Source organism: Xyrauchen texanus, chromosome 23, assembly GCF_025860055.1.
Source record: "Xyrauchen texanus isolate HMW12.3.18 chromosome 23, RBS_HiC_50CHRs, whole genome shotgun sequence".
Taxonomy (NCBI): domain Eukaryota; kingdom Metazoa; phylum Chordata; class Actinopteri; order Cypriniformes; family Catostomidae; genus Xyrauchen; species Xyrauchen texanus.
Window position 1 is genome coordinate 5,685,622 of NC_068298.1, and position 11,937 is coordinate 5,697,558.

Consider the following 11,937-nt stretch of genomic DNA (forward strand, 5'->3'; position numbering starts at 1 on the left):
TGTTTATCCCAATAATCCTAATGATCCTAATGAAAGGATTTTGACAGATGAATTATTCTCATAGAGATGATGAGAATTATATACAGTTCGATGCCATAATGTGTCAAAGACTAAAGTCATTCATGTATTGCTTTAACTTAGGATCTTATACATGATTTTGACTATTTATGTCAAAAAATATAAATTATTTATATAAAAAAAAAAATTTTTGCTTCACTTTACTCACTATAATATAACTCTTTTGTGATGACTTTATGGTAATGTACATGACAATTCAAGAATCATGATAGATCTTAGGGCAATCCCACTGATCTGCTCTTCCCAATACATTTACTTCAATGGTATTGGTCTACAATTTGACATATGTAGCACTTGATGAATTAGTTGTTTGAAGCTGATTTGCAATAAGTTATGTGCTGTATCTGTTCTTTTGCATCACAGATGATTCAGGGAGGAGAGAGGATGAGTTAGTCGAGGATAGTACTAGAGTGGAAGATTTAGGAACTGTAGAAACAGGCCCAGCCAGAGCAAAACTCAAAGAATACCCTCTCACCAGCTTTGGACTACAGAGAAGTGGTTGCTAGTGTGAAAATAAAATGGTCTGGGCTAAGCCCCGGATGTCCTTCAATGCTGGAAACGCCTCTGTGTCGTCCTGCCATAGATTAAACATAACCTGTATTTAATGTATCCTGGGTTGCATTTCCTTTTATGTTGCATAGATTTGTTCATGGTTTTCCGGTACAAGGACATCAAGTGACATTATTTTTGTTGTTGATGTCAAAATCTACAGAAACTGTACTTAATATGGGCCCATTATTATCTCATTTATTACATAATATTACATATTTATACACATATTACACAGAAGGAAAGGCTCCTCACCATGGTTAGGTCAGTGTGCTAGTCTTAAATAATAATAATAAATGAATGTATTTATGAAAAATAAATACTAGCTGAAACACATCTTGAAACTTTAAACGGCCACTGTTGATGTCTAATAATAATTCTAATAATTCTACCTTTAGATTATTTCATATGAAACTGAAACATTTTACTTTTCACAAATTTGTAAAGGTGATGTGTGTAATTATTAATATTTGTAACTATTTTGGTAAAGGGGCCACATCGGGCTTTAAGTAGCGCATCGGGGGCCACATTGTAATGCTTTTGAGATACAATGTTCTGCATTGATTTGGTTTGTTGTAACTTTTAAGGCCAGAAATAGTTGTGTACTCAATTTTCTGAAGTGTATCTGTGACTAGTGGGACTATTCTGCAATTAACAAAAGTATCATATTGCTCTCAAAGATAGATGCTTTTCTATCAGGCATTACAAAACTCAATAAAGGCTGAGATTATACATTTATTTTGCCATCTCTACTTCCCTGTTCATTTATTATTCAGTTTTAATAATAATAATAAAAAAAAAAAAAATGTATAGAACGAATAATGTTTGTCGCAAAGCGGACGAGTTTACTCTTTTTGTTTTCTTTCTAAAACTTGTCCTGATGCGTTTCTCCTCGATGGTTTTTCAACACTCAACAGAATAACACAGGCAGCATGAATATGATAAATAATTACTGCAAGAGTTACATTTACATACAGGTGCGAAGGGACTTCAACGTTTCTAAATTGCACAAATAAAAAAATAATAATAAAATAAGTGAATTGTAAAGTATATGTCTTTGTTTGAATAACTACTCAACCCTAACTTACACATTAATACTGGAAAAAGAGCCCCTTTGGTGTAAAAACACATTAAGTCATTTTACGGCGGGATTTTAAATGATGACCATTCACTGTAAATAAGGGCTCCCCCTCCCTACAAAAGCCAATTTAACCACTGGTTGTGCATTATAATGCACATTGTCAGCAGTTTCATAAATGCATACACTGTAAAAAAAAATAAATAAAAAAAATCGTAATTTAAAAAAAATAAAGTCTTACTTTTAACGGTAAAAGACTGTAAAAATGCTACAGTATAAAAGGTTAATTTGTAAACGGGTAGTTACCGTAAAATATACAGTAAAAAACGAATATATTAAAAAAGACAATACATGCAGTTTTACGGCAAAATTTTGTCCAAAAAATTAAAATATGTAAAAAGTATGATTCTCTGTATAATTAACAGTAAAAATATATATTATTAACAAGAGAGTACACATACTTTTTACTGTAAAGTATTCTTAAAATTATGGTAATAAAAAATAATCGGGCGTTCCCAGAATTCCCTGCATGGCCCAGTCCATTTAATTATATTTGATGGTAATAGTTATGTTTCTTCTTATTTTTAATATAAGTTATATACATTGGGGTGTTCTGTGTTATATTTAATGAAGTTTAGTTCATGTTTATTGCATTATTTTAATATTTACATGTGTCACCCTGTCAGTGTTTGTGTGTGTGTGTGACACTGAGCACTGTCTCAATGTTTATTGGTCATTGCTCCTAGAAGAGCCACTATTGGTGAACTTTATGTTTTCATGTGCCCTCCTGTTATTATTACAGTGAATAACGATACATTATAAAGTGAAAAGCAGATTTAAGTTTAAGTTTAAGAAGGTTAATATATCAAGTTTATTATTTAATAATATAAATGACAGTAATACACCGTAATATATAGAGGCATCATAATTACATCCCATAATAAAGCCTGAAACGTGGTTACAGTATTTTTACCATGAATTTCTGGCAACCACAGCTGCCAGTTTTTTTACCTTCATTTAACAGGATTTATTTTATAGTGTAATTGTAACAAAGTGTACTTAAAATGCGTTATAATATGTGCTGAATCATGTTATAAAGGAGCAATTTAATGCACATTATAAGAAGTTATATATTTTCATACAGTATATAATTGTAACTAGTTACAGTGCATTATAATACATGTCTATTCATGTCAATACCAAATGAAACAAAAGAGTAATGCATTATAACATGTCATAAATGCATGACATCTAGTGTTGGTTATGCGTTTCATCCATTATTAAATGTATAACTATGAACATGTACTGTATAATATGCACCCATTTGTGTAATACAGGTAGTGCATTCTAATAAACATTGTTAGCAGTTTTATAAATTCATAAATAATTGTAACTGTTCTTATAATGCATTATAATAGGTACCTATTTAAGTTATAAAGGTAGCGCAAGTTAATGCACATTATACAAAGTTAAGCTATATATTTTCAAATATAACTGTAACTAGTTACAGTACAGTGCATTATAGCACTTGCCTATTCGTGGCTATTTCCTATATTAACTATAGTAGGCCACTGCATTATAACATGACATAGCTACATGAAATCTGGTGTTGGTTATACGTTTGATGGATTCTTAAAAGTTTTACTATGAACATGTATAAAATGAACACATCTTATAAAAGCAATGCATTATAATGCACAATAAGCATGTTGCAGTATGGGGTCAGTGGTGGCTCAGTGGTTAAGGCTCTGGGATAAGACCAGAAGGTTGGGGGTTCAAGCCCCAACACTGCCAAGACACCACTGTTGGGCCCTTGAGCAAGGCCTTTGACCCTATCTGCTCCAGGGGTGCTGCATCATGGCTGACCCTGCACTCTGACCCCAGCTTAGCTGGGATATGTGAAAAAAATAATTTCACTGTATATATGCAAAAAATGTATGTATAATGTGTGACAAGAGATCAATTATTATTATATGGCAAAACATGCCGCAATGGCCAGAGATGTCCGACTGACTCATGTGGCCAACACTTAACAAACAGCTCCGACGGAACGCAAAAAAGTGTCTATTTGAACGGTCCCAATGGATAGGGATGAGTAAACACAACACACTCGCCCCATACACAGTCAAATATTGACGTTTCGTTTAATTTAGTGTCGTTTTTAAAATGTCCCTTTTCTACTGAAGCGATTATCCAGTGTTGTAGCTGTCCGTGGTGCTGAAACATAGCTGCCTTACCAAAGAGCCATTGTGGCTCTGTGGCTATTTAAATGTTATGTAATTAAGTTAATTGTAGATTGACGATGTGTAAAGATTGTCTTGGGTTACACTTTACAGTACGTGTTCATGTTAGGCTACTATGTATTGACATACAGTAAGTGAGCACTCATTTATTCTTATGAACTGCATGTACATGATGTTTGATTGTTTTGTGGAGCTGTTTGTAGTTGGGTAATTGTCAAGAAATGCTTTAGGATAGTTGACATGTCCTATGAGGTGACATGCTATTCTCCATTTAAAACTATATTCGACAGCATTTTGCTTTTGTAATGATTATACATGCAGCTTTGTATGACGTCAATCATATTGAGAGACTACGTGGGGTATTTGTACTTTTATGTATATATTTGTCACACCACACGTCCATTGAAACCATAGGAACTAGTGAAGGCGAAAAGACAATTTAACATGATTAAAAATTTACAGAAAATGGAGATCAGTTATGGGACCCAATATACACCATATGTTTACCATTATACAGTATATTCATATACATTTTAACCTAAAATCTTGATAAAATTGAAAATTGTGACAACCACCCAGTTACATGTTGTTGTTATCATAGTAATCAAATAGATATTTATGTAACATTCCCACAACTCCACATTAAGAAATAAGTAATCCATTAAATAAACTTCTGTATTAAAACGTCTATTTGAGAGTTTTAACTAAGGTGCTTATAGGCTTCATTGCCCATCCTCCTTGTTTTTCTGCCAATCGGAAGAACAATTCAAGGATGACAGTTCCATTTATCGTGGACTGCAAAGTACTACCAAAATTGAGTTTTTAATTGCATTGCAGATGGACAAGGCTTTAGCTATTGATACTAAAATTGGCTTGTGTCCCCAGTGCGGCAGCATAGAGGAAACGTCATTGCAAGTCCCTCTCAACAGCGATTGTGCAATCACGAGAAAATGTGCTTGCCAAAACTAGTAATAAAGAGAAGATGAATGAGTTAATTTCAAAGCATTCTGTGTTTGGTCTTGGGAGACGGTCAATCCAAACAATCCCCTTCAAAGGCCAATTCCAGTTTAAAAATTGGTTAATGAAAACTGACAAATACAGTGGGGCGAAAAGTCTGAGACCACATTGAAAATCTGGAATTCTTTCATTTAAACCTAGACGTTTTTAGAATAGAAAAAAAAGAAAACATAATTATGATGCAAAATGAAAAGCAAATATTTTAGATTCTGCACCATTTCTTGGTCATTGATAACATGAGCAAATTTGTAACATGAATTGTGACGTGCTGTGAAGGCTCTGAATTTTTTTTTTCAGTTTCAGTTTATCTTTTTGAAATCTATAGGGTACTATCAGCGTCTAATCGGTAATGTAGTGTGTCTTTCATGAAGGTCAGTGTGCAGAGCAATGCACTCCTCCCTGCATTAGAGTGTCAGCGTGAAGGAGCGAATGGGACCCCTGCATTGATTTTGCTGGGACTGTCATCATTGCCATCTACTTATGAGCACTTAGGTCAGTCAGCTTACTCATCCTCATCATACACACACTGACCTCATAATCATTAAAGGTTCATGTTTCAACGCTGTACTAAGGCGATTGAGGCAATTTATTAGTTTTGAAAGCAACCGAGTGTGTTATGAATTATTTACTGTTTAAATATTTTAGAGTAGAAAAAAGGCCAATATTTTGGCTACAAAATATTTTTTTGTGTACAGTCTATGGTAACTGAAATAAAACAGTAATAATAAAAATGACACTCTGTGGAACAATGACAAAGAACACCTCTACACGTCTAAGTAGGATGACACTTACATACTGTATTTAGGATGAGATTTAACATTCAAACACTAAATGATCAACACAAGTGATGGGGCTGTGAGGGATAGACTTGCAGTCTTTTCATTGGGTTGCACTGTTGTTTGAACTGTTGTTGATCAATTTAATGATTAGACATTGAATACACTTTTCAAAAAAAAGTTAATTCAGAAGTCAAAAATCTCCAGAAACATGAGTTAGATGTGATTAGCCAATGCTCAGCCAATAAGGAGACTGTCCATCGAAAATTAAATATGGTACAACTGTGAATAAAGTCTATTATGAATATACAGTATATAGTGTATATATATACATTCATACATATACAATATTAGCATGTGAATATACACATGCCAGAATACAATAAGAAATTATTGTAATGTTGTTGAAAAAACAACACTGAAACAGGTTTTGGCACATTTGACTGAATATATATTTTCCATGATCTTAAAAATATTTTGATGAAAAAGCTTGTGCATAAATGCTTGAAATTAGATTTGTAGACAAATATACTGTAAATTGTGTCTATTATGAATTTCTTTTTTTGTGTGTTAGTTTATCAATTCTTTTAGATTTATTTTACATTTAATTTAAGTAAAATTAAATTTATACAAATACTTAAAACAAGTAAAAAACATCAGATTGAATTGAGGAGACTTTAAAAACAAATTAACAAAATCTAAAGTTTTATAAACTTTATATATATATATTTGTTATGAAATTGAAATGCATACATCTTAAAAATATACAAAAACACATATATTTTTTGAGCGTATACTTCCTCTAAGAATATGTTTTCCATTTCTGATTTAAAATACATTTTTATATTTTTGTTGGACATAAAGTAAAAAAGTCAATGTGATAGAATCATCCTTAGATTGCAATGAAAAAATAAAATAGCAAGACATTGCAAAAAAAGATCAATAAAAGACTGAAGGCTGAAGTGTTTAATTTCTGTGCCACTAGCGTCGCCAAATGGAACTGAAAATATAAAAAAACAACAACAACAACAACAACAACACTTTTTTCAGACAGCTTCCAGAAAACTCCCACATCATCCATTGGTTGTACAAACAAAAAGTCCCACCCCAAAGTCACACCATTGCCAGCCAATGTTGCTGTGCCGGGCTGGATTTTTGAATTTGCCATAGTGTCACACTTTTAGGTGAAATTAAACCACAAATAGTTTACTTATTGTCATCTTTGCATATTAAGTTGGAATAGGAGAAATAATTTGAACATAAATAACATTAAAAAAATAACACATCAGCTTTAAGCTATGTATTAAAGGTGCTTTTTCTTAGATCATTATGCAAAAAAAAAATTATATTTGGTATAAAATTATTGTTATTTTGTTTGGAAACCAACACAAATACAAATATTACAATTCTAAGCACCTGGCAACTGCATTTTTAACATCCAAGACATCCTTATTTGTTAATGATCTAATATTATTCCCTTGTGTATAAACTTGTTAGTTTGTTTCTGAAACTGATAAGATGAATTTGAATGATACAAAGTAACCCTGATATTTATACCACTTGCCTCCTCTGAAAAGGTGAGACTTTTTAATCTTTGCTTGTCGTGGTGATGGCCCAGATGTGTCAGTACCATTCATTCACATTACAACTCGACTTGAAGAGCATGCTCTGGAAAACGACAGGGACAAAACAGCATCATTCAAAAAGACAGTTGGCTCAAGACCCTCTACATCGGTGGAACCTTGTGACATTCAGACAGGAGAAAAGAGCAAATTACTCTTGTTTTGTTTCTCTCTCCAGCTGATAATGGTTGGTGTCAAGTGTTCGGCTACTTGCGTAAGAGCAAGTTTCCTAAAAATGCTTCAAACTGCTTTGAGTTCATGTTGTCCCGTGGTATGGAATTGCACGCCATCATCAGAGCAGCAACTTCCTGAAACAGCATTTAACTTCCTCCGATCACTTTCATGTAGTGTCATCTAATAGGAATTTGATGAAGAGGATGAAATGCTGCACTGCATATAAATGGTGATACGGAATTTGAGATTATAGTTATTGAAATGTGTCACGACACGAGAGCCATCATGACACACTTACAGAAATAACCGCTTGGACAGTTTTTAAACGCCACATCGAGGCCTGTGTCACAACGCTCCTCATGCGATTTGGTTTCTAAGCAAACGCTCTTTGCAGAAGTGTGACAGAGGCTGCTGTGTTATCGGCCCCACAGACTGACACACTTACTAGCCCCCAGGGCCAAAACAGGCGTGGTCATGTGACTACACTCCTTAGCATAGCATGACTGCACGGAGACTCCAGAAGAGAGTGAGGAAAGATTAGGTGCGTAGAATGAGCCTTATGTTTCATTTTCACACGAAGGAGAGTTGCAGGTTAAAGCCATTCTCAACACATTTACTGGCAGAATGTAGGGAATTTCCAAGCGAAACAGGATATTGAACTAGAAAAGAGAGCACCAGGAATTGATTGGATCATGAATAGTGGGTGTAACATACCAGAATGGAGCCATGTGTTTGGAGCAGAGTGGTTGGAAAAAGTAAGAGGGATTTGTGATGTCACCTGAAAAGGAATTTCTTGACAGAGGTGGAACAAGTTATTTTGTGAGGGTTAATCTACAGTCTGACTGTCAATATCTGAAAATAAACCCCAACAGGGTGGTCAGGACCCAGACAAGGAGATGAATGGTCTTGCATCACCCTGAAGGGGTTTTATTTGGGATAAAATGACCAGCTGACTGTATATTATCCCAATTTTAACTTGGCTTTTTACCAAATAAATATCATATAATACCATATAATGATCTTAGTTGAAAATACGTTACTATGTGAGAAAAAAGAGATTGTAGAGTCACTAGAAACAGCTGAATTACGCTTCCAGTTGTCGTCTTAGATCTGTTGGTGATTATATTACAAAAATGACCGTCTGAATGCTCATTATCTGGCTTATTACACAACTACTTGGTTAATAAATGGCCATTAAATATTGATTTGATTTGAAATTGTTTTATTAGTTTACTTGTAGAGATTGCAAAGACAGATACGAGGAGTAGGAAATGTGACTCACAATACCTAAAACCTGATATCACTTTATCTCCAGATATGCTGTCATTATTCTGAAATATTTGAGCACTGGATGGGGCGATTGACCAATCAGAATCGAGTATTCCAGAGACCCATTAAAATTATAATAAAAGATAGGATGACAAACAAAGAGGCATAATGCCACATGCACATGAGCAGAAAGAATGCCAACATATGTGATATTACGCAATTCATACGGTATGTAAAATGTAATTGACCATAACAATCTATATACAATATGCCATAACAATATGCCCATGATATGCCAAGTAGATAAATAATGCAAGCCCTATCTGGCTTCTCCATAGAGTGCAAAAGTCCAGTACCGGAAGTAAAAATCTTATTCATTTTCTCCATAGGGGTATTGATTATTAGCAATAAAAATAAATAGAACCTTAAAGACAGACCTACTGCAAGCTCCAAGGTTGTTAATTGATGGTATATGCTTCCTTTTTTGCAAACCATGTTTAGCAGAATTTCTGGTTAAGAACTACACTACCCATAACCCTGATAGGGAAAATCCACCAATCAGAGAATCGCGGCAAATAAACTGCGGCAAAAGAGCTCTGCAGCGACTGCCCACTTCCATGATGCATTGTGAATGACGCGATCAAGTCAGATTGTTGTTCAACAAAGAATATTGACTCAGTAACATCTTTTTTAGAATACAATTATAATTTTATATGTATATTAAATTGATCAATGTACACATTTGTTTTTGCAAAAGGGCCTCTGCAAAAACCTTTGAGCTAGCTCCTCCTAATTAAATCAACAAAATTCATGAAACTCAAAGATTTTCCATTTTAATGGACCTGTCTTTGAGCAAGCAATGTTTGTACCCTCTCTCCTCTGTTCCTCACACTCTATTACAATCAATTATGCATCTGAGCCATCCCTTCAAAACAGATCAAGCCGGCTGCCATGGTTTAACATTAATATTATAAGCGTTACACCTCCACGAGATCACCATGGATATCACACCTACAGGCATGCTCTCTCTGCGGTTGAAGTCAAGCGCCTGGCAAGGTGACAAGCACTCATGTGCTCTCTGCAGCTGCTGGCACGGTGCCCCTCAGCACTGTCCGGAAAGGTGGGCATTGTTCAGATACACCATAGCTAATTGAGGGGAAGAAAGAGGTTGTCACGGTTAATGAAAGAGGTGAGGTGGTATGTCATTTAAATGATGCACCTTTTCAATCATCACTCATTCTCCTGTGTTGTCAGGGGATTTAATATCCAAGCTTCAAGTGGAGATGTCAAGGGAGTCTTAAACTACGCAACATGTCCCTGTGTTATCACTATTATAAATGCAATTAGATGTTTGCAGAAAAACCACAACACTCTAATGATATGAAACAAGTTATATTGGGTCTGTAAGGGTCCCTCAAGTCTATTATTTTAATTTTGTAAGTGTACAATCAGATAGAGCTGTTACAGTATGTCATTTTCTTTCTCCCACAGCTTATTGGCCAATTAAAAACTTCAAGCTGTGTACATATTGAAATGGAAGTTAATGATGCTGAATTGTTACAAAACTTTGGCTTTTTTGGGGGTCTGTTTAATTTATAACTTAATTTAACATAACTGTATACCAGAACTCTTTGAATGCCTCTCATCTAATCAGATTCAAGGACTGAAGCTAAATATAATATAATATTGTAGCAAGTACAAAATACAAATATGTAGCAAGATTCATATTTGGATCAAAGGAGGAAGCTGGAGCCCGTATTCACAGTCCACGTGAGTCAGAGTTTTATTAAGAAAAATAATAGAAAATCGCTTTGCAGCTTCACATTCAACCAAAAGTCTTCTTTGCATAAAAGATAAGACAGTTCCGCATTTATGCACAACACTCTATATAAACACTCTGGTAACAGACACGTAGTCTCTAGTCTATATTTCTCTCTCTCTCTATCTCTCGTCTTTTATCTTACTGTGAACATAGAAATGGTAATTAGTCACAATTCATCTTAGGTGGATGTCCTTACTGCTTTCTCTCTCCCCAGACAGGCACTCAACCACGCCCTCACCTCCACATACCACCACGACCCGACTCGGGCCTGGGGAACCGTCCGCACTGCCCACTCCCCCCCTTTACTGGAGAGGAAGACCATGAAAGCCATCAGTGCACCAATCTGTGGACCACCTCTAACTTAAACGGCTGGAGTGCTAGATACCAACGGGTTATCCGGGTATTGGCATCCTTTATGCAGTGGAACTATTGGAGCGGGGTGTGCTCCGAACAGAGGGTGAATGCTCGTCCCAACATATAGTAGTGGAGAGTGAGGACCACCCGCTTGGTGGCCAAACAATCCTTCTATATGATGCTGTATTTTGTCACTCTCATAGAGAGCTTTCACCTAACGTACAGCACCGGGCTCTCTTCCCCCACCATCACTTGGTGCAGAACAGCACCCAGCCCCCTGTCCAATGCGTCCATCAGCAAAACAATAGGGAGAGAGATATTAGGGGAATGCAGATGTGGCCCGCCACAAAGTGCAGCTTTTACTGGTGTGAAAGCCCATTGAAACAGCTCCATCTACTGGACATGGTCTGGAGCTCCCTTTTTAGTGAGATCAGTCAGCGGGCTGGTGACATCATAATAATTAGGCACAATAGCCAGCCCCAAGAACTGTCTCACCTCCTTTTTGGTCTTAGGACTCGGGCAGGTCACAATTGCTGCGGTTTTAACAAATTGGGGTTGCACCTGACCATGCTCCAAGTGGAACCCAAGATACCATACCTCCACCTGTCCAATTGCGCACTTCTTTGGGATTCTTGTGAGCCCCGCTCATCACAGCAACCTCATTGGCTCCCAGATGCTGCAAGTGCCTCTGAGAATCATTATTGTAAATAATGATATCATCCAAATAAGCAGGGAATGCTGAAACTTAGCTGAGGCCTCAAACAGACCAAAAGAAATGGTCACAAATTAGTGTAATTCAAATGGTGAGGAGAAGGCTATTTTCTAACAGAACATTGCCATTTAGGGGATCTGCCAATAACCTTTCTTAAGTCCAGTGTCAAGTGAAAGCGAGCCGTGCCCAACCGATCAAGCAGTTTGTCAATACGTAGTTTTTAAAATTATTTTCATGTTATAA